The following is a 23112-nucleotide window of genomic DNA, read 5'->3' as shown; positions in this document are numbered from 1 at the left end:
CTCATGAACAGAAACTATCCACCATGACTGAACCCGCAATGAACGGATCGGTGAGGAAGTTGGCAATCCATTCAAAAAGGGAAGGAGGAGAGTGATATGGAGAAAATACCATAACTCATCTTAGTTGAAAAGTCGTTATAAAAGCTCTTCTCATTCAAGAACTTCGAAGTCTTTCCAAACAAAGAACGTGGTTTTATTCAGACAGCGCTAGAGATGCTATATACTTACACGTAATACCTATTTTCTTCATCTTGGAGTCACAACTAGTATTTATTGAATAAATACTAGTTGTGACTCAACTGGTATTTATTTATTGAATAAATACTAGTTGTGACGAGTATTTATTATGAATAAATACTCGTCAAGATTCAAAGAAAGACTCTTATTATTTTTAAATAAAATTTATTAAACTGGTATCCCCTCAATAGAATGGAAAAAAGCAATTGTGATTCCTATCTTTAAAAAAAAAGGTAATAGAGATGACCCTAAAACTATAGAGGTATCAGTATACTAAATTCCTGTTACAAAATATACAGCAGAATCTTAAATAGAAAACTAATGAAATATTCCGAAAACTTTATTTTAGAAGTACAGAATGGATTTAGTAAAGGACGATCATATATAGACCCGGCCTTTTGCCTAAAATTAATAATAGAGAAAAGAAAAGAATACAATTTAGAAACACATATTCCATTTATTGACTTTGAAAAAGCATTTGACAAAGTTGAAAGAAACATATTATTTAATATATTAAAAGAAAGACAAATACCAAATAATATCCTAAAAGCTATCACAAGTATATATGAAAATAATCAAATACAAATAAGATTAAATAACGAGCTATCATATACGAGGCAGATAAACCAAGGGGTCCGACAGGGATGTCCCCTCTCAGCAACTCTTTTTAATATCTACTTACATGAAATAATAATAAAATGAAATAAAAATTTACATCAAGGAATTAAACTTTCTCCTACAGTGAACTTAAACACACTCCTTTTTGCCGACGAGCAAATAATAATTACAAATTCTGAAGATAACTTACAGAAAGCTATTTTAGATCTAAATGAGCTAGCCAAAGATTATGGTATGATAATATCAACAGAAAAATCAAAAACCTTTAAAGGACAAGATCCAGCAAGAAATAAAATAGTAATAGATAACAAGATCTTAGAACAGGTGAATTCATTTAACTACCTAGGATGTATGATCACATATGAAAATGAAAAAGATATAAACATAAAAATTGCAAAATATTTAAAAATAACAGGTGTAATTAACTCTATATTTAAACCAAACCTATTTCAAAAACAAACCAGACTAAAAGTATACAATACATTAGGCCTACCAGTCTTAATGTATGGAAGCGAAATCTGGACAATAAAACAAAAAGACAAACAAATATTAATAACAGCAGAAATGAAGTTTATGGGAAAAACTGCAAAGTATACCCTATTTGATCACAAAAGAAACGAAGAAATTATGAAAGAATTAAACCAAGAACCAGTAATAGAAAAAATTAAAAAATATAAACATAAATGGATGGAACACGTTCAAAGAATGAAAACAGAAAGATTACCAAAACAAGCTTTAAAATACAAGCCATTAGGAAAAAGAAAACCAGGACGTCCTCTTAAATGATTCAACGATAACTTCTAAGGCCGGAACAGGCCATGCTAGGCCTAAATCCTTGATACGCATGATGCTGATGATTTATTATGAATCCTCTGTCTTTCGGTCATTGTAGTGTTCAATTCCAAGAGGATTCTGTTATGCTGGTTTGATTTTTTGATTCTTGGCATTCACTACGAGCTACTAACACTTTTCTTTCGCATCACTTTATTTGTGCTGTTGTATTATATATATATATATTATTATTATTATTATTACGTGACACCTCCAGGCAGTCCGAAGACTCATCGAGAGAGGGTACCTACTCTACAGCTCTCTGTCTCCACCACTCACTCAATCCACGAACTACAACGAACCGCAACTACACCAACGCCGTCTCCTGCCCACCACCACCACCACCATTTCCACAGACAGTCACAAACATCCATGCCAACGGTGGGATTCGAACCAGCAGCCTTTCGGCTGGAGAGAAGATACGTTAATCACTCGGCCAACTAGCCGAGTGATTAACGTATAACGTATCGTCGAGTCATTAAATCTATTTTTCAAAATAGATTTAATGACTTAAAAACCGAGATTACTTATAAAGATTTAATAAGATTAATACAACTAGTTTCGGCTTATAATAGCCTTCATCAGGTATTCTTAAAGGAAGAGAATAGTAATAAACATTGAAGTATCTAAAAACTTGAAAATACAGGTAAAAAATCGCCACACATAATTGATACATAAAAAACGTTGTATTGTATTGTGTCACAATACAACGTTTTTTATGTATCAATTATGTGTGGCGATTTTTTACCTGTATTTTCAAGTTTTTAGATACTTCAATGTTTATTACTATTCTCTTCCTTTAAGAATACCTGATGAAGGCTATTATAAGCCGAAACTAGTTGTATTAATCTTATTAAATCTTTATAAGTAATCTCGGTTTTTAAGTCATTAAATTTATTTTAAATATATATATATATATATATATATATATGGGAATAAATTTTTAACTTGGGTATATTGTATATTAGGATAACCAAGCAATTTTATATGCTTGGTAATTTTAGCTCCTAATCCCAAGTGTGCAAACAATTAAGTTTGCGCCTGAAACAAAGTTCAAGTCTAAAGATGGTACAACACCAGGGCAGCTCATTGTAAAGGTGGTTAAAGCTTTGATCACTATTCTTAGTATTTTCCCATAATGTAAAGCACATCTCACTAGAAGATGTATACTGCAATGCATTATGGGTGGGGTCACTACCCAGACCGGTTTCGACCTTTTTTGAGGTCTCCTCAGTGAGTAGCTAGACCCTAAATACCAAGGTTTTAGTAATACAAAGCCTTATCAACTTTAATTATATAAGTTGCAACAAGGTGTATTAAGTTTTAATAAAAATCTCTGGAGGAGATTTTTATTAAAACTTAATATTATTTATTTTTATATTTTTATTAGGAGCTAAAATTACCAAGCATATAAAATTGCTTGGTTATCCTAATATACAATATACCCAAGTTAAAAATTTATTCCCATCAATATCTCCTCCAGAGATTTTTATTAAAACTTAATACACCTTGTTGCAACTTATATAATTAAAGTTGATAAGGCTTTGTATTACTAAAACCTTGGTATTTAGGGTCTAGCTACTCACTGAGGAGACCTCAAAAAAGGTCGAAACCGGTCTGGGTAGTGACCCCACCCATAATGCATTGCAGTATACATCTTCTAGTGAGATGTGCTTTACATTATGGGAAAATACTAAGAATAGTGATCAAAGCTTTAACCACCTTTACAATGAGCTGCCCTGGTGTTGTACCATCTTTAGACTTGAACTTTGTTTCAGGCGCAAACTTAATTGTTTGCACACTTGGGATTAGGAGCTAAAATTACCAAGCATATAAAATTGCTTGGTTATCCTAATATATCCTAATATATATATATATATATATATATATATATATATATCGAAACTTTGAAAATTAAAGGAAATAAGTCATTAATGTAAAATAGTTTGTATTCAAAACACACCGCAGATACGCCCTTTATGACACATGAGTCTCCTTATACAACTGATAAGAAAGCTTTCAAGAATATAGCACTTTTTACTCGAATTACTTCTTCTAAAAGTTATGTGTTAACAGCGTACGATCATCTAAGAAAGTGAATGCTAAATTATTTATAAAGAGAAAATATTTCTGGTTATTTCTATAGGACACTGAATGTTTGCATACATAGAACAGATAACACAAAATACTTTCAGATTCCTTAATTGTACAAAGTGCTCTAATTCTTTTAGCAGTTCACCGCAATACCAACGACATGACAATACCGGTAATAAGGTTAAATATAGAAATTCAATTTTTCTCCAAACCAAACAAAAGAAATGGATATAAAAATTCTTTTTCACCGGTAAGTATCTTTAAAAAAATTAACGTGCCAATGCTTTTAAAGGAAAGAGGAAATTTAGTTATTTTCATGTAATTAGGGAGCATTTTATCTGTGCTTTGATTAAATGTAGACTGTGTAGTTAATGGTATAAGCACTTAGATTCAACAGTCTCTGGATTTTTATCGTGCATTCACCAACAGTGTGAAATCTTTTCACCGTTAATGCTCCATTAATCTGTGTGAAGAGTTAATGCATTGTTAGTTAAAGGAACTAATTACATCCCTTATCTTCCTTTCAATATATTCAAAGGTAGAAGTAAAGAAACTAACGTTACTCTCTCACTCACTGAATTTCAAGTAGCTGAAGCAATCAGGACTTTTGTCAATTGAGACTCACAGCATTTAAGTTATATAATATTTCCAATAGTGTTCTCGTATAGCATTTGCACTTTTTTAATTTACACAAAGCATTTTAAAATAAGATTCAGAAACATTTGGAAAAGTCTTTTCAACCACTATTTTTTCACACTGATTTCACTGTCTATTGAAGAGTACCCAGAGTAAAAATAAAATCGAAAGAAAAGCGACCATAATCATAAATGTGTTAAAATATTTCTATTTGACTTTCCTATCTCATATATTAGGCTTAAAAAGAGATGTGATAGCCTTCTTAAGATAAGATAAGATAAGATACAGAAGGTATACTATACGATTTTCAGTACGTAATTGGGCTAAACCGTTAAAATATTAAAAGTTGATGGAATTGATGTTCAGGTCAGAGGTCACACAATACGAGCATATGATGAAGATGGATGAAGTGTGGCCGGTCTCCAGCAACCAAATCCTATGCTTAAGTCTTCATACTGGAGAGCCTGTTAAGCCTGTTACCTCGTTTGGATATATATCTCTCATCTACATACATAAATTAAAATAAAGGACACTATCTAGAAGTGAACCAACGGTGGTAAGACGTCCACATTCTTGAAAGGTCAACTCTCCGTTTTCACCACTATTGTAGAAGAATTTAAACGCTCAGTGAAACATCCAAAGATATGTTTGGACTCCAAAGTAAAATCACAGTTTACTACCTTATTGTTAATCTTCCAGCATGAATTATGACCGATGTTTATAGAGTTCTATCGGATATCACGAAGAGACCAAATGTTCCTTCCTTTAAAAAGCACGCCATTAAAGCCGTTATTTCGAAGATCGACTGCTAGAAAGTATGCTGAACCAAACCTAATAGTAACTTTCATACTGAAAATGTTCTGAAAGGTGTGCTTGTAGAAAGTCAAGGTAGTGACTGTAAGGGGGGGGGAGGCTACTGTATAGCTATCATTTTTTAGAAGAGTTAGCGAAATTTCCACAAGATGTGTGGATTAACAAATTACAACACTTCACGTTCCGAACCCAAATTTCAAAAATTATAACACAACCATAAAAGACATACAAAAGGAAATGGATTGTATGCAGAAAGCAAACCTTACAAGTCCATTTCTTGCTTCATACAGCAGTTATATCAATTTTAATCTCAAATCTGAAAATTTACGCCTAACAAAAACTAGAACTAGGTTCAAATAATTCATTTATCAATCAATCATTATTCATTCCACTTTTCCCAATTACATGCTGTTAGAATCATTACGTCTGAAATGTGGGATTCGTGTGTATGTTTGCATGATTTCTCATGTTGGAGAGTGTGTTCAACTTCGAATCTCCTCTTTTTGACTTTCTTTTACTTAAAAGTCTCTCTCTCTCTCTCTCTCTCTCTCTCTCTACACATAACGGCGACTGTATAAACATTACTTACACAGCGTATATGAAACGTAATTGGTCTTGTGCGTCACCACGTGTTCTAGGCGACTATTTAAGAATGCTGCTAGTTAGTAATTGTCAATGGTGTTGATGACAAAACAAAACAAAATATTTTTCAGAGTTCGACAATGGGCTTATTTTGGGTGTCCGTCTGGCTGGATCCACGATTTTGAAAACAGCAGACTTGGCTGATTTCTCAAAAGGGGAGATATTCCGGTCTTTAATCAGTAGAAAAATAACCCACATTGCTTGTCTAAAAGAGACGTAACTGTGGTCCTAAGACAGTCTGTCAGGAACGAGATTATATATATATATACCGTATTCCGTATAGGCAGTCACATGCCTATACGGAAACATGCCAATGATTTTTGTCATGTTTCTAATTCAGTGGCCGATATATGCATTAAATTCGTTTCGTACTTTTATTTCTCTCCCTCTTTCCCAGACCATTATGAAATTTTTGATTTATATTCCATAAATCTATTTTTTAGTCCAACATTTTTTAACAACATAGTCAATTTCTTTGGAGATCTTTATGTTTGCATCACCAAATGAATATTTTTCAAATCCAGTAACCAACAAGGTAGAAAAGCGAAGGCAGATGCTCACAATAATGATCCTACACAAGTTGTTTGCATGCTTCTCCAAGTACTAAATAATTTTATCCACTCTCCAAATGCGGGATCGCTTCCTTGCTAGTGACCATTACAAGTATGTTATTTCTTCTCAATTGCAGTGATCGGGCAATTCCGATCACTGCAATGTTCATTTCTTCTTCCATGGAACATGCTCGCAAGCCACTCTCGTTCTGCCTGGAATTATATATTTCCTTTCCTTGGTTAGATTACAATATCCACACATCTATAGGCACAAAAATAAAATATTTAGCTTCATTTTCCTTAATATTCGTATCCCTTATTTCATGATTTAATTCCTCCAAAATATACTAAGGCTGTTCAATGGAAGAAGAAGTATATAGCAGCTGTTTTCTTAATTTTTCTCCAATTGTTGCATTCAGGAACTTCATAATTATCCTCGGTCATGACATTCAATTTGCCCTTTTAATATTTCACCAGAATGAGATTAAGAGAACCTTTGTCAAAAATCCTCCTCTTACTGCTGGTAATTTCTCCGATTATAGTCCAGAGCTGATTATATTTGTATGCAATTACAATCCTATTCATGGATATTTATTATTAGGCTTGAAAAGTATCCTAAATCCAACCTTTTAGTAAAAGGGCGCCTTTTCCGTCAAATTACAATCTTAAATGTTCTCGCTTCAATTGGCTCTAATGTATTTAAAAATCTATAATTAAGAGTTAACTTCTACATTACCTGGAAAAATCTTTCCAGTAATAAATATTGCCCATATGATTTCGTAACTATTGATCTAGACTCAAGTGAATGCTCACCATATCTCTATCACTAACACACCTCTTTCTTATTGGGCAACTTAGCCTTACACAAACCAGCAAACGTTTAGAATATAGATCCACTTTTACTACCCTAAATTCTGCTTGTCAAATTATTCTTCAATGGGGTTCTGATATCCTTGATAAATTAATTGCTAGCCCAGTCTAAATCCTATCTTATCGCTAAAAGAACGCTTTATTCCAAGATTTATTTGTGTTAATATACAAATCTCTATAAAATAAAATATTTTTCTTGTGATAACCTTAATTTTTCAGTCCTTTTTCGCATAAAGATCTGTTAAGAGTATAGCGATTCCTCAGCATCCAAGAACAGTTTTTTTAACAAAAAATATTTAGTTAGAGGCGTTCTCTAACTTCTGAACGATAATAAATCATATTACAATTCAAAAACCTGCACAAGTGTCGAATGTTGTTTTCTGACATCTGAGCTGGTGAATAAAGAGTTTCTTAAAAATCCCTCACCCAGTGAATATATACATATATATAACTGAACTCTCTCTCTCTCTCTCTCTCTCTCTCTCTCTCTCTCTCTCTCTATATATATATATATATATATATATATATATATATATATATATATATATATATATATATATATATATATATATATATATATATATATATATATATATATATATATATAATATATATATATAAGCTATATTACTGAATTCGAAAATTCCTAATTTTTCCTCTTCGTTTGTGTGTGTATATATATACATTGAAGTATCTAAAAAACTGGAAATTACAGGTAAAAATTGCCAAACATAATTGATATATAAAAAACGTTGTATTTAAAAAAAAAATTTTTAATTTTTTTTATATCAATTATGTGTGGAATTTTTACCTGTAATTTCCAGTTTTTTTTTAGATATTTCAATGTTTATTACTAGTCTCTTCCTTTATGAATATATATATATATATATATATATATATATATATATATATATATATATATATATATATATATATATATATATATATATATATATATATATATATATATATAACCATACGCATATAGGAGATAGGAGGAATTTTTGAATTCAGATGTGAAGGTTGCTAATTTCTATTACTGGGTCAGGGATTATACATATATAATGATTCGTTACATATACTAGATTTTTGTTTTAACGATGCACAGGAAAGGGACAACCCTCGCAGTTTATAGACATAATGCGCATAATCCCTAAGTCGCCTGGTGAACGTGCGGATTGATATTAGTACCCTTCTTCCTCCTTCTCCAACTGGGGAGAGGAGAATTGACCAAACAATAATGGATATCAACTGTTGTTAGAAACAGATAAAAAATTAAGGTTTCTGTTTAAAATACGAAAAACATAATAAGATTTTAAAATATTGCTGGGAAATCCAGACTAATTGTCAAAAAGTTGAAATTCGTTTGCAGAGCAAACGAATATGAAGTGCGAATCACTACAAAAAAGAGATAAAGCTCGAAAAGTAACCGAAGTAATAAATGAAAAAAAAATTCCTTTACTTTTATTTACCTATATTGTCTTAATAAGATATATAAATTATTATTTTCGTGAGATGGTTCGAAGTACAGTAGAGGAAAAACTAATAAAAGCTATTGCTAGTATCATATCTAATTTAATGTAAGCAGCTCTCAGATAAACATTTACGTAGTTGATTTTCAAAGACAACCTTAGTTAACTGTCTTTCGTCTCGTTGTGAGAGAATAAAATATCTGTAACCATCCATTCCTTGTATACGAAAAACAGAAAAACGCACTTAACAAATTATCTCAGTTTCACTAAGTAAGTCCTGTTAGAAATATACAAATAAGAATTTGATCTTTCTGCTTCTTGTAGATATTACAACGATCGATTCAGTGATCAAATGGTACATCACTTTGTAACAGACTGCAAGGTAGTTGTGAAGTACTTTTCGCATTAAAATGTTGTTTGATGGTATTTGAAGCTGAACGAATAATCAAATTATCAAACTGGAAAAAAACGCTGAGAATTTTAAGGAATAGTGGGATGTATCGCAACTATTCCTTAAAATTCTCAGGAGATTTTTGCATTTTATGCAAAAATCCTCCTGAGAATCTTCCTTAAAATGGAGGAGTTTTGCATAAAAGGTTACAAAAAAGAATAGTAGAATAAAATAATAATTTATACATTTATCAAAGTACGCAGCTAGTGGAAATCAATAAAAGGACCGCCATCGTTTCTGCAGAGATTAATCTTGCTTTTGATGGTAGATTTTGTACTATCATGCACCAATGGTACAGCAGGATTTTTTGAACAGTGGAATTTGATTTCGTAAAGAAATTGGGTGGGGAGCTAATTTTTAATAACTGATTATACATTATACTTTGTTAGTTTTTCCAATGTTATAAGTTTTTAACTGTTTTTAGCTTTTTAACTTTCTGACCTTTAACTTTGAATTTATTGTACCATTGTATACTAAAACTTGTCGAATTATCAACTTTCAACGAAAGTAATTCTGTTGCTAGTTGACACGTTTACGTACCAATCTTTCTTGATAGGTATGCACTTCACGTACATCGTGGATAAGCGCCATTATCATACGCAAATCAAACTGCGCTACATCCTAAATAATTCTAAACATGGTCTCCCTCTTCTCTCTTAATATTTTTTTCAGAACTATTAATGATCAACAAATGGAATGGGACCAGTCTGAAATGTTAAACATTCTCTTTCTGATGGTGAAAGATTATAACATCATGCCTAATACCTTAATGTTTAATTAGTAAATATATTTTCTTTCCATTAGAGGACTGTATTCTGAACATCACGTAACTGTAGACTGCACTTGAAATAAAATAGAGTATGGAACATCAAGAGCCTCCGTAGCTCAATCGGTACGGACGAAGTCCTTTGGTCGGTAAGACCTGGGTTCGATTCTCGTCCATGACGTGAGGAACCTTTATGTGGTCTCTTTCGACTAAAGGTGAATTAGTCGGCTCATACGGAGGTAGAGGGATTTTTCACCAGGAAACGCGGTTTTTCGTCCTTCAGAACAGGCAAACAGGTCCCGAGAACACATACGGATCTACAGTCAAAAAATATATAGGGAAATTTTCCCTTGCACTTGGTTCTTGGGACCCCTGTGTAACATTAGCTCCAGTGCTGTATTATGGATAGATCCATAATTGCGAATCTTCAATACGAAGATGCCATCTAAGAAGAATGGGATTATCAGCTGATTTATGTTAACACTTCAAGATTTCATTCATGAGCACATTCGCAGTCAGAAATGTCACAAGAACTCAGATATATTCGCACCGTTACAGGCGTATTTGAAATGCATATTCAATTAACAATTTATTAGGAAATTAAACGGTAGATCAGCTTAATAAATATTCAAAATCACCGCCATCAGGTTTATTGCACATTCTGACTTCGGCTATAGAAAACAACCTTAACGCGTTTTGCAGCATTGGAATAGCTGAATCAGTTCTCTGGTGTTCATTTTCGTATTCCGTAGTATTAGTTTATGCGTCACGTTCTAAATGTAACACCTCCCCCCCCCTCCCACACACACAGATGAAATTTTTCTGATGAGATGGCAGGCTAAACTAATTATGCGGACTTCAACATCAATTCATTGGTTAAATCGTTTTAAATACTGCGCGAAGTTATTAATGAGATGTTAAGCCTATAGGATGCAAGACGAATATATAAACGTCACCCTAAAATACGTTTTTAAAGTACGCAGAATTATGCATGGTTAATATATATATACTGTATATATTATATATTGAAAGTAAATGCAGTCAAGATACAATTGGTTGTTAATAATTATAATCAAACTAAGTGCTTTTACTTGAATCCACTCTGGATATTAAAGCACATACATTTTTCATGAAGTTGTTCTCTTAGGCATCTGCTACACCAAACTAATCCAGATGATGACAGAAATTATACACATAAACTACATATTCTTTAATTACGAACAAAAATTATACAAGTGCTATTCGAAGGATAAATAACAACAAAAATGCCTAGCGAATCAGATATTATCCTCCACAAGTGAACAAGCACCAGTCGAAAAAAAAAAGCACGGTTTAATCTCCATTAGTGGTGCAATGTGAATGAGACAGCAATAGGATATTTTATGTTTGTTATGAATTTACATTTTAATAAAAATTTTATTTGTGCATGTTAAAAAGTTGGTCAATATTTGAATATCTCTCCCCAGAGATATTCAAATATGTTTTTTTTTTTATTCTCTCTTTAGTACATTATTACCGTTAGTGAGCTAAGGATCGGATAAAACCGAAACCTAGCTTTAAAGACCAAACATAGAACTTTTCCAGTTGTTACAGTTGTTGAATACGCAGAGAAGAGGTAAATTGTCCACCTAGTACCAGGAAATGAAAAATTCATCTACTACCCAACAGCGTTCACAAGCATCCATGACCACAAAGATTCTCAACCATAGCCTGTTGATTGGAGAGTAAATATGCTATCCATTCATTAACCAGGCGAGGTTTAGTCAAGGTTATTATATTATATAATTCTAGTTTGTTAATATCTGGATACCAATACACACAATTAGGCTTGAAAATGGCGAAGAGGTTACAGATATATAGAAAGGGCTCTCGGTTTACAACTTTCTACAGCATGTGGATATCAGCTATCACAGAGGAGTGTTGATACATGTTTTCTGGCTCGCTTCTTGATAAATATTTCCATATTATTTATTTCAGAATGTTTTCGATTATAAGCAGTATTTTTACCACCGAGGTAATTTCAACTAAGCCATGTATACGACCCTTAGTGAAATTACCTTGCTAGGAAACGATGGAAAATGTTCTGGTAGATTACGTGATCATCGTAGTTTCTCAAAAACAAGAAAAACCATTCTGTTTTTTGTTAAAAAGCGGGGGAAGAAAGGGGTATTTAGGGAAAAAAGACGAAGCAGAGAAAGAAGACTCTGCGCTTGAAATTTCACATGTAATGCATAATTATATGTGAAGTGTTACTGTTCAGGTTTAAGCTTAGTCCTACATAACAGCTTACCACACTCATCAAGAATAACAGTAATCTCTCGAAAGAAGAATTGTAGGATGTCAATGATTACTCTTATTAAAAGAATCATTACGGTCATATTTGAACTGATGTAAAAGTTCTAAGAAGAATATTAAGGATCCACCATTTTATTCAAGAGATTTTCAACATTCTGTAGTATCCAATTTTGAAAAGTTAAATCCAGTTAAGAAAAAACTTTGAAAATTAAAAAAAAAAGACCCAGTAAATATCGCTTACTTGAAGGGCTGCTACTTGGCTGACATTATTGATTTAACTATTGGAAGTGAAAATTCTTCTCTGAAATGCGAACAATAATATGACAGCAGCAGCTACAACTGCCACTAATCATAATGGAAATATTATTGCTACTACTGCTGCTATTCCAAGTAGACTGGTCTGAATTGCAAACAACCTCATGCTTCCCCAGTATAGTATACTTAGTTAACTTTATTACATATAGGATTTGTTATGAGCAATTAACTGTACTTAAATATAAGAAATAGTATAATTGCTGTAATGAAAACAAGCATAAATAATCAAACGCATGGATGCTATCCGTTTGTTTATATATACAGGAACCTGGAAGCACTCGACAATCCCCGAATAACAGTATTTATTGATTTTTTCACCTGTATGAGTATGAAACTAACAGTTCGATATGTGACTCACACATAATGTTTTCGTTTATATTTTTCGCTCTACCTCCACAGCCCCTTAGTGATTCACCTTTTACTTTATTCGAAAGAGATAATTACAAGCACACAAGTAATTTAAAGGTAGAAAAGCATGTACTTATGGCGTTCTCTTTCAGGGAATATACATATATATATATATATATATATATATATATATTTTTTTTTCCTGAAAAAGGGAACGTTTTCGGACTGCAGAGTTAAGGAAACAAAACTATTATACTACTGCTCCTCTTCTATATTTTGTCTATTCGTTTTATCTTGAATTTGCTATATTATATATATAATATATATATATATATATATATATATATTAATTCGAGTTTGCAATAAAATGCTAATATAAGCATAATATACCCTAACACATTAGGTATTACAATTTGTTAATTTTAGTAACTGATTAATTTATTTATATTTTTTTCTTAGAAATGCATATACCTCAATAACGATGGGTATTCCTAAAATTCAGACTCTGCATCTTGCTTTGCAGAGTGAACCCTCAGAAATGACTCTGCTGTAGGTAAGCTCCTTTTACTTGTTCCAAACGATAAATGTAATGCATCCACACTGTATTTGTTAATTCAGAGTACCACTCTTGAAGTAGTTAACAATGTGAACCCGAGGTATGTAAATGAGAAAGAAGAATACAATATGCAGACAATACTGTAGCTATAAGAAGCAGCAACTACAGATCGTAATAATGAGTTAACGGAGTTATTATAACTCTGACTTTTGAGATCATCACCCCATTATGAAGAGGGCAGTTATGCTATCTTAAAAGAAGTATACCTAAAAACATGAAATCGGTGTTCCGTCACTAAAACCTTTGGTATATGGCAAAATTTTGTGTTGTTCTTCATTATTATTTTCAGTGACCAAAGTGGTTCGTCACAGAATTCAGGGGTGACAGTCTGGACTGGTGACTATGGGATAACCGAACGTTATGCATCAACACATGAACAAAGCTAAAAGCAGAAATGTAATGGGTTATCAACACCAGCAATCTCAATGGAGTTCGAAATCAGATTCCCAATTATAGTATCTTAAATGTTGTACTGTATACTTATATTTTGGATAATTTGGGATATCTTCATGTTGTATTTTAGGAGGGATATGTTATTTACTCAAAGTCCTATAAGTACTTGATTTGAAAAAAATGTGATGTTACAGAATTCTCGGCAGACATTGTCATAGAGGCTAATTTCCATAGTAGATTTTAAGGACTAGCTTCAGGATGGAATCAAGGCAAAGCAAATTAAGCATAGTGTCAAAAGTTACAATGGAACTATACTAAAAGAGTATATTTACTTGGAATGTCTAAATTTACGTCTGCTATGTTACTTTTTTTTTATTAAACTCTGCTCCAGAAGGGTTTAAAATCTACTGCAGATGAGATAATTTTTGTTTGCTTTCCCACCAACAGAATGTTGGTGGGAAAGCAAACAAGATATCCACTAGGCTAACACAAACCCGCTAGCTGAATATATATCAAACAGAATCGGTGTATCGCTCAAAAGAAAATAAATCTCTACGCTATTAAGTTTTCATATTAACGCAGTTTCTTTAATATTTCTGGTGCTTGAATACTTTTGAGAATGCAGTGTGTCTTCATAATTGTATAATTCTGTGTTCCGGTAATCTTATGTCTGGATTTCTTTTTATGCCAGTTATTTATTTATTTTTTCTCTTTAGAGATCTTAAAATTACGTAATGTCTGGATTAAGAGACAGACAGATAGACAAAAATTTAACATGTTCTGTTCTACAGCGTTTCTAGCTTTTTGACTTTTGCCTTTAAAACTTTTACCTTTACCAAACTTGGTACACAACTAATAAGAGAAAAACCACGTTCCTGCTTTAGAGATATAAACGTGTCGAAACAAGCCACTGCTTGAATACCGACTTTGTTAAAATACTTATTTTGTCTCTCGAAAATCACTACTAAGATTCAGGTATTATGTAGTTGACATGTGAATTGATTTGTCGAAGATTATATTCTCTGTGGAGACAATGATGTCTTTGAAATGTTATAAACATTCATAAATTATTGCTATTGTAGAAGGCAGTCGACAGCTGGCAGTGACAAACTGTATGAACAAACTGTAGGGTTGTGCTGAGTAAGTAATACCTGCAGGAAACTTAAAGCATGCTAAAATATTCCTACAATATGCAATATAACTAATTAACGTTACATGAGCACAGGAGCTTCCCAGATGTTGAAGAAGCACATGAAGGAACTCCAACTCGGGTAGAATAAACAGCATCTTATTTCGAGAAAAAAGATAAAGAGCGTACTAAACAAACTAACAACAGCGATCGGTAATAATATTATGGCGTCATGATGAGCGGATATTTGTTCCCAAATAAACAAATTTAAAATGTTAAAATACACAACTTTTTTTTCAAATTTCCGTTGAATGTTAAGAAAAAAGTATGGGAAAAAACTGTGTTGTCTAGATGAATTAATTGATTCAAACAGGATGCAAAACTGATTCCGCGCATGAAGTCTTGTCTAGAAAGAGTAAGATGTATTGCATTATAATAATATTTATTTCTTTAATATATAAACAACGCTAGCCTAGTTGGCCGAGTGGATAGCATATCCGTTCTCAAATCAGAACAGACTATGGGTTCAAATCCCGCAGTGGGCATGAGTGGAGATAAATTTCGCCACTCGATGAGATACCATTTATTGTATTCCTGCAGTGGCTTAAATGCTTCCATGTTTGGTTTCTAAAGCAGGGCTTCCGGATTATGTAAAAAAAAAAGCCCAACTAAGGTTGCATCATAGGATTACGATATTTATTGGATGGGAGTCACATGAAATTTTATTTTAAAAAATGTGTAAAGTATTATTTTATACTGCAACTTATATCACACTAATTATTCACAGAAAAAAATGGGAATCATAGAACAGATTTTTGGAATAAAACATACAGCATAGAGCAGTTGAATGCACAGTTTTGGTTTTGTTTTGGTTATTATGAAAGAAGCAACTAAGAGCATGAGGTTTTTTTATGTGACTCCTACCTGCGAAAAGTTATATGCAAACCTGTAGTGCATTTTGTATTGTGAGTAGACTAAGGGCTCTTTTTATGTATTTATTTTTTCAATTTTTTTGTATTTTTATTTATTTTATTTATTTTTTATATGGCCCCCAAATCTTGCTTTACAGACCAAACATGGAACTTTTTTTAAGTCACTTCGGACCTCCAATTAGCGGGGATGGTGGTGGGTCTCACACTGGTGATGAAATTCATCTCCCACCTAAATACAATCACAAACATCAATGCCCACGGAAAGGTTCGACCCTAAAGCCTGTTGGTTGGAGAGCGAATACGCTTACCACTCGGCCAACTAGACAGGCCAGGAGTACATTCTCTGGAAGACTGCAAGAAGAAAAAGTGTATCACCTTGCGCAGTAACTTATCTTTGCATACAGTTAATATGATTTTGCTCCAATTTTAGCCTATTTGTATATTTAATGCGTAACTCATCAGATAGTTAAATTTAATTGGTAATTTTTACGTGCTTATTTATATTTATTTTTTATTGTTTATTTCTACATTAATAAATTCGCAGTTATTTTTCATTATTATCTATTTTAAATAAAATTGTATCCCCCCACCAAAAAAAAAGCTTTCTGTTAAAAAAAATCAACCCAGTTGTACATCCTCAATCCTTTACACCATTTATAAACAATTCGGTGGATTTGTCACTTACTACGGATCTATTATTCCTTCGTTGTTCTTGTCTTAATTCACTATATATTCACAAGCCGGCTTGTCGCCATAGGAATGAAAAACACAGAATTATCTGAGAGTATAAAAACTCTTCTATAAAGGGTTTACCAACGAACTGAACCCTGATCTTTTCCCACCAAATGACGCATTTCGCATCATCGATCCAGTGCGCTAAGATTCTAACTTTGGGTGGGTTTATTACTTGAATTTTTAGAAGTTTTATTTCTGCAACATTTATAAGTTATCATATCTAAATACGTCACCACACAGTGATGAAACCTATGTTAGGATTTTATTCTGTATACGTTTTCTTTGTAGATAATGTTGGAATCCAGTTGCACTTCATAGTATTAAGCAATATCTTGACATTCATTTGACCTAATCACTCCAACGTGGTCTTTTATTTATGAGGGATTCTATAGTAGATAGTGTGATTGTTGTCGTATTGAATGCATTAAATCAAGAGGTAAAATATTTCAGGCATAAAAAATTCAGCACGTGTGTACAATACTTATATATTACTAGTGTGATCGATCAGCTCAAAAGAATACTTTGCTACCAATTTAGAATAAAAGTGCAGAAATCCATGAAATCGGAAGAGGAAAATTAAGTTAAATGCAGTGCGAACTGCATGGTAATGATATCATTACACGTTACAAAATAATTATTCCTGGTTTAACTATTATTCTTAAGACAAATAGCTAACAAATGATTCAAGTATAAAATTTTAACGCCTGGATGACCTTGACTCTTAATTCAGTGAAACGTATGAATTATTCATGATACAGCAGTAAACTCACTTTCTCTAAAGCGCTATGTGAAATTAAACAACTGAGGATTTTTACTAAATACAGAGTAACTGCTAATAGAAAAGAAATCCAGTGTTGTTTATTATTAAAGTATTATTTCAAAACTACGTTCCATAAAAAGCGTAAAAAAATCTTAAACTAGAAAAAGAATCCCCCACCCCTTTTTTTTTGAATAATTAAAAAACCTTTTTTTTTGTGTGTGCAGAAAGCGTTACAGAAGCGGGAATGCATCGAAAACATGATTGGGCAAGCTGACCTCTTTCATCACCAACATGTTTCAACTGCTAACAATTATATCATTGCGATATAACATCATTAATAAGCGTTTTATAATGTTTGGATGTATGGCAAGTAGATGGAATCGTAGTTAGTAGCGTATTCACTCTATATAGTTTTAGCACTCACATAATATGGTGGATGGATCATAGATGGATCATAGGTGGCGCCAGCGAATGATTAACGTTAAATTTGTGCTCCCGCATTTTATCGTAACTGCAAGTGTTTTTTGTACAAAATAAGCAGCAAACGGAAAAGTAACAGAAGGTACAAAGAAGCTGACTACTACTACAATACAACTCGTAAGTACCCATAGTCCATTAAATCTGCTATATTTTACAACTAAAAAACAGCCACGTGAAAGCGCTATGCCTACCGTTCGAAATAAAGATAGCGGCAACAAAAGCCAACAACGGAAGACTACCTCGAGTCCCGTCAACGTAGCGTCGCAGATCACCAACAAACCGAATGACATTAAGAAGTGCCGCAGCTGTGAAACCGAAGTCAAAGAAGGGAAAAAAGGTATGTTGTGGGATTTCTGCTGCAACTGGATACATATTTCTTGCGCGAAAATAAATGAATCGTCGCACAAGCTTTTCACCGATCTAAACCAGCCTACTTCTGTACGATGTGCTTCCCTTCAGTAAAACAGATACTAAACCTAGGCAAAAGAGTCACAAACCTCGAGCAGCAGCTTATTATCGTGATCGATACCTTCTCCTCCAAAATCGGAAAGTAGGAAACTAAGCTCGAGACGCTCAACGATCAGCGCCCGACCGCAAGTGCGCCCGTGCCTGCTAACGAACTTCGTGAACTAATCACATCATCGGTACACGATTCGCTCGAGGTCAAAAATAGGAAACTCAACGCTGTTATTCTGAACTTTCCGACAGAAAACGGTAAATCCCTAAAAGAAGACATCGGCAAACTTGCAGGAGAATGCAATTTCGATCCCAGAAACATCGTCAAATGCCATCGTATCGGATCCATAAACAAAAGAAAGGACGGAACGAACTATCCACGTCTCGTGAAAGTGACTTGCGACTCACCAATAAACACAACCAAATTTATAACAGCGGTAAACAACAAGCTAAAGGACACTTGACCCCAGTCTCTCATACGTGCTCATATATGCACCGAACGCATCACCATAGTGATCCTCGCTGGAATGAAAGCATATATTCCCCACACTACTCAGACCTGTCATCCCCTAACTACACCCTGGTTCTCCAAAAAATTGTGCCAAGGCTGTACAAATGAAAAATTAGGCATATCACAACTGGCTCAAATCAAGAACCCCATCCTCATTCAATGCCTAGACTGAAGCCGAAACAAATGCAAGAAAACTATCAATACTTCCAAAACAGATTTTGAACGGCAAAAAGCAAGAAGCTTGCAGCCTGTCCAAACGGGAGCCGTGCCTTTTGGTCCCTTGCAAGGCAATTGGCCGTAATGTTTGCCCTACACTGTTCCCACCTCTATCATACCCAGATGGCTCATTTGCACCATCATCCATAGAAAAAGCTAACCTCCTGGCATCATACTTTGCCTCCAATGCACACATAACTGACAATGGTAAATGCCCTAGTCATTCCAACTGCCCAACATACAATGCACCCTATATCCTTTTGCTAAAAAGATATCAAAAACCTGCTGTCTAAATTAGACACAAAAAAGTCTCCTGGCCCAGACGGAATTCATCAAATTATCCTGAAGGTCTGTGCATCTGAACTGACTCCTATCCTATGTCAAATGCGCCAAATGGGACACACTCTCTTACTCCGCTAGTATATATCCCAAAATCTGGAAACTGGCCTATATTCAACCCATTCCTAAAAAGGGTGACAAATCACTGCCTTCTAACTACCGCCCTATCTCACTCACTTCAGTCCTATCTAAAGTAATGGAGAAAATCATGAACTCTCAAATCCTAATCTACCTTGTAAGTACCCGGCTATTAAGCGACCACCAGTACGGATTCCGCCAAAGCCGTTCAACAGCAGATCTACTTTCATACATCACCCATCACTGCACAAACGCTATGGAGAAATTCGGCGAATCCCAAGTAGTTGCACTTGATATCTCCAAAGCTTTTGACCGAGTCTGGCACAAAGGCTTACTAAGCAAACTCCCATCATTTGGACTGCCTCAGGACTTCTGCAGATGGATTGCCAGCTTCCTGTTTGGACGCACACTATGTGTGATGGTAGACGGCTGCCTATCCTCTCACCATCCAACTAATGCCGGGGTCCCTCAAGGCTCAGTTCTCTCACCGACCCTCTTCCTTCTATATATCAATGACCTACTTCAGTTGACCTCTAACCCAATACACAGTTTTGCAGATGACAGCACACTACATTCCTCCCTTTCATCTGACAAACTCTACCCTACACATTTCACTTCAACCCACAGAACATCAACCACCACTGCCCTTAATTTCGACCTCCAAGCCATCCTCCGATGGGGCTCAGATATGGTTCTCAAAAAATGGTTCTTTTTTGTGAGAAATAAGACCTATTTTCCCCCTAGTGTTATCAAAAACGCATTGTTTTTGATAACACTCAAATTCACAGACAAGACGAAATTTCTCTTCTCGGAATTACCTTGACATCAAGCCTCTCCTGGCATAAACGCATCACAACCATTGCATCCTCAGCTTCCAAAAACTAGGTTTTCTCTTTCGCTCAAGACGCTACTTCATCTCTAAACAGCTGTTAACTCTATACAAGCCACAAATCCGCCCAGCTCTCGAATACTGCCCTCACATCCGGAGTGGGGCTCCAAAAAGCTCCCTCAAAATGCTTGACTCAATACAGACGAGAGCAATTAGACTAATAAATGACCCATCCCTCACCAACTTGCTTCCCCCCACTTTCACATAGACGCTTGGTCTCTGCAATCTGTATATTCTATAAATACTTTCACGGGAAAGGTTCATCTGAAACAGCATCAATAATTCCCCCACCCTGTATTAAGCCCATTGGAACACGTACAGCTGCCGCCCAACATCCTTTTGCAGTAAATACAATCACAAACATCAATGCCCACGGCGAGGTTCGACCCTACAGCCTGTTGGTTGGAGAGCGAATACTCATTCATCCCTGCTAATGCAGTATACCGTGGAACAGTCTTCCGCCTGACGTATTTTCCAAGGAATACAATATACATGCGTTCAAATCAAATGTAAACAAGTTTCTCCTTTCACAACCCATCACCATATACGGTATTAACGTGCTATTGGTTGACCAGCCAACCTCCTGTATATGGGCCCAACATAAAAAAAATAATAATTATTATTATTATTAATATAATAATATGATAATTATTAAAACGCATGCACACACTCACACGCACGCGCGCACACACATACACACAAGGGAGAAAGTGAGAGAGAGAGAGAGAGAGGACTGGGAGAACAAAAATGATCTCCCACTTTCTGTCCAATCCCACAATAATTATCCCTGTCGCTTCGGATAAGAATGTTTTTGGAACGCACGCCAACGCTTCGGACAAGCATTAAAAGTTCACTCGACATTGACCATTAATCATAACCGAGAAAGCCGTAGCCTTCGAAGATTAAACAATAATCTTCACTAGGCTAGGTGCTGAGAAATGCTCTAGCTAAAGTACTTTAAGATGCATGGATTTCTCTCAAAAGAACACATTCTCAGCTCCCATCTCCCAGTACCTTTTCTTGCTTCTTCTTCTTGTTCGATGAAAAAAAAAACATCCCTTCAGATCTGCTAATTCAAAGTCTTAGGCCCTGAGAAGAGAACACCTGTGTTGCCTAGGTTACTGATCAGTGCATTTCCTTCACCCGTGTTGTGTAGCCCTAGTATTCACTCGCACCTCATGAATATTTTGATGACGTTTAGTAATTTTGTTCTAAAGGGATCTAAAGAAACATGAAACTGATTTTGAAATTGTAATCTCAGCTTGAGAGAGAGAGAGAGAGAATTAAATTATTAAAACTCCAGCGGTTTAAGCGTTATTTTTGTTTAATATTTTCACATAGGATTCTCAGCGGAAAAGGATAACAAATCTGCTCAAAAAAATAATGCAATCTCTCTGCTGACTCTACCATCATGTAGTCTGGGTATTGTAAAGAATTCACGAGTAAAGATGTATAAAATCTGAATATAAAAATATAGATAGGTCTGTATATACTTCGTTTTCTCTGTATCAGATTTGAGCATGTGAACCTTTAATCGTTGATGTATCAAAATGATTTCGATTAAAATAATTCCTTAAAGAGGGTAATCTCTCAGAATTAATTAATTTTTATAATATCGACGCATAAAATAAAGGAACTGTTAAATATAAATGTAATGAGATTTCTATTAGAATAACGGATAACTCATTATTCGGCTATAATTTAGGGGTTCAAGTCTACCAATTCGCATATTTATGAACAATATAAGCATCAACTAAAAATTCAGATAACTAACCCTAAACTAAAAAAATTATAATATTTAGTATCGAATTAAACTTTTATCAAACCTCATCATGATTCACTTTAAGTTCTACGGTAATTGCGGTGTGAGTGGAAAATTTCGGAGAGGAGGACAAAGAACGCGTTTCCACTGGGTTTTCAAATATTTTGTTAAGCTAAAAAATTATAACCGGATCTTTAGGATTTCGGATATTTTCAATTAGTCATTCATTCTTTAAGTTACTTCAGAATAATGTGTCTTTCAGATGAAACTACCTGCTAGTCTTCTGAATATATGATTGCTTCTGCTGATCCTTTCGTTTGTGGAAATTTAGTTTTCACTGTCATATAAAAGGAAGATAGGAAACTATAAATATTAATAATACCATTTTCTTCAGAATAATGTGTGGACGAGCCTGCGTGTGTGTATATATATATGAGCCATTAACGAAAATTGTAATATTTTTGAATTGCTCACTGCTTACGGGAATCGAATGTGAAGGCTACTTCCATTTGCCGCATTTTTTAACTCTTAACCTACGAGATAAAATGGACTGCTGCTGCTACGTTTTCTGTTCATTCCACGTCTACTGCATCACGCTCTGTGAAGTGCATTTATTAATCTCTGAGGAGCTATTTCTGGAAGAGGGAAGCTGTAATTCAAATAACGCTATTGCTCAGTCCAATTTGCTGATCCGCGTTGTAGTCGAGCCAGCCATCGCCGTTACGGAAACTTTGATAGAGAAAAAGAGGGAGTGGGGAAGTCATTTTCCCAGTTGTAGTGTCAGTGGGGAGGAATGAGAAACAAATATGATTACCAGAAGGCTTGCCTCTGTTAAAGCGCTGTTCGATGTTATGGCTAACTTGTGACATAACTACCC

The 23112-nt window shown here is 34.3% G+C and overlaps 1 protein-coding gene and 1 long non-coding RNA gene across 2 annotated transcripts in view; one reads left to right on the top strand and one right to left on the bottom strand.

Moving 5' to 3' along the window:
* LOC150102536 (IDLSRF-like peptide) overlaps positions 1-23112 on the bottom strand; it is a 166017-nt gene that overhangs the window by 67802 nt on the left and 75103 nt on the right. The window lies entirely within an intron of this gene.
* Positions 1-23112, top strand: part of LOC150102537 (uncharacterized) — a 41813-nt gene that overhangs the window by 11732 nt on the left and 6969 nt on the right. The window contains exon 2 of the long non-coding RNA XR_016548967.1: positions 13399-13492. This is a non-coding gene — a long non-coding RNA (uncharacterized LOC150102537). The remainder of the gene's footprint in view (positions 1-13398; positions 13493-23112) is intronic.

Source organism: Typopeltis vanoorti, chromosome 10, assembly GCF_054136105.1.
Source record: "Typopeltis vanoorti isolate ZY-2024b chromosome 10, IOZ_Tvanoo_1.0, whole genome shotgun sequence".
Taxonomy (NCBI): domain Eukaryota; kingdom Metazoa; phylum Arthropoda; class Arachnida; order Uropygi; family Thelyphonidae; genus Typopeltis; species Typopeltis vanoorti.
Note: the sequence above shows the minus strand (reverse complement) of the source record. Positions and strands in the feature narration are given on the sequence as shown.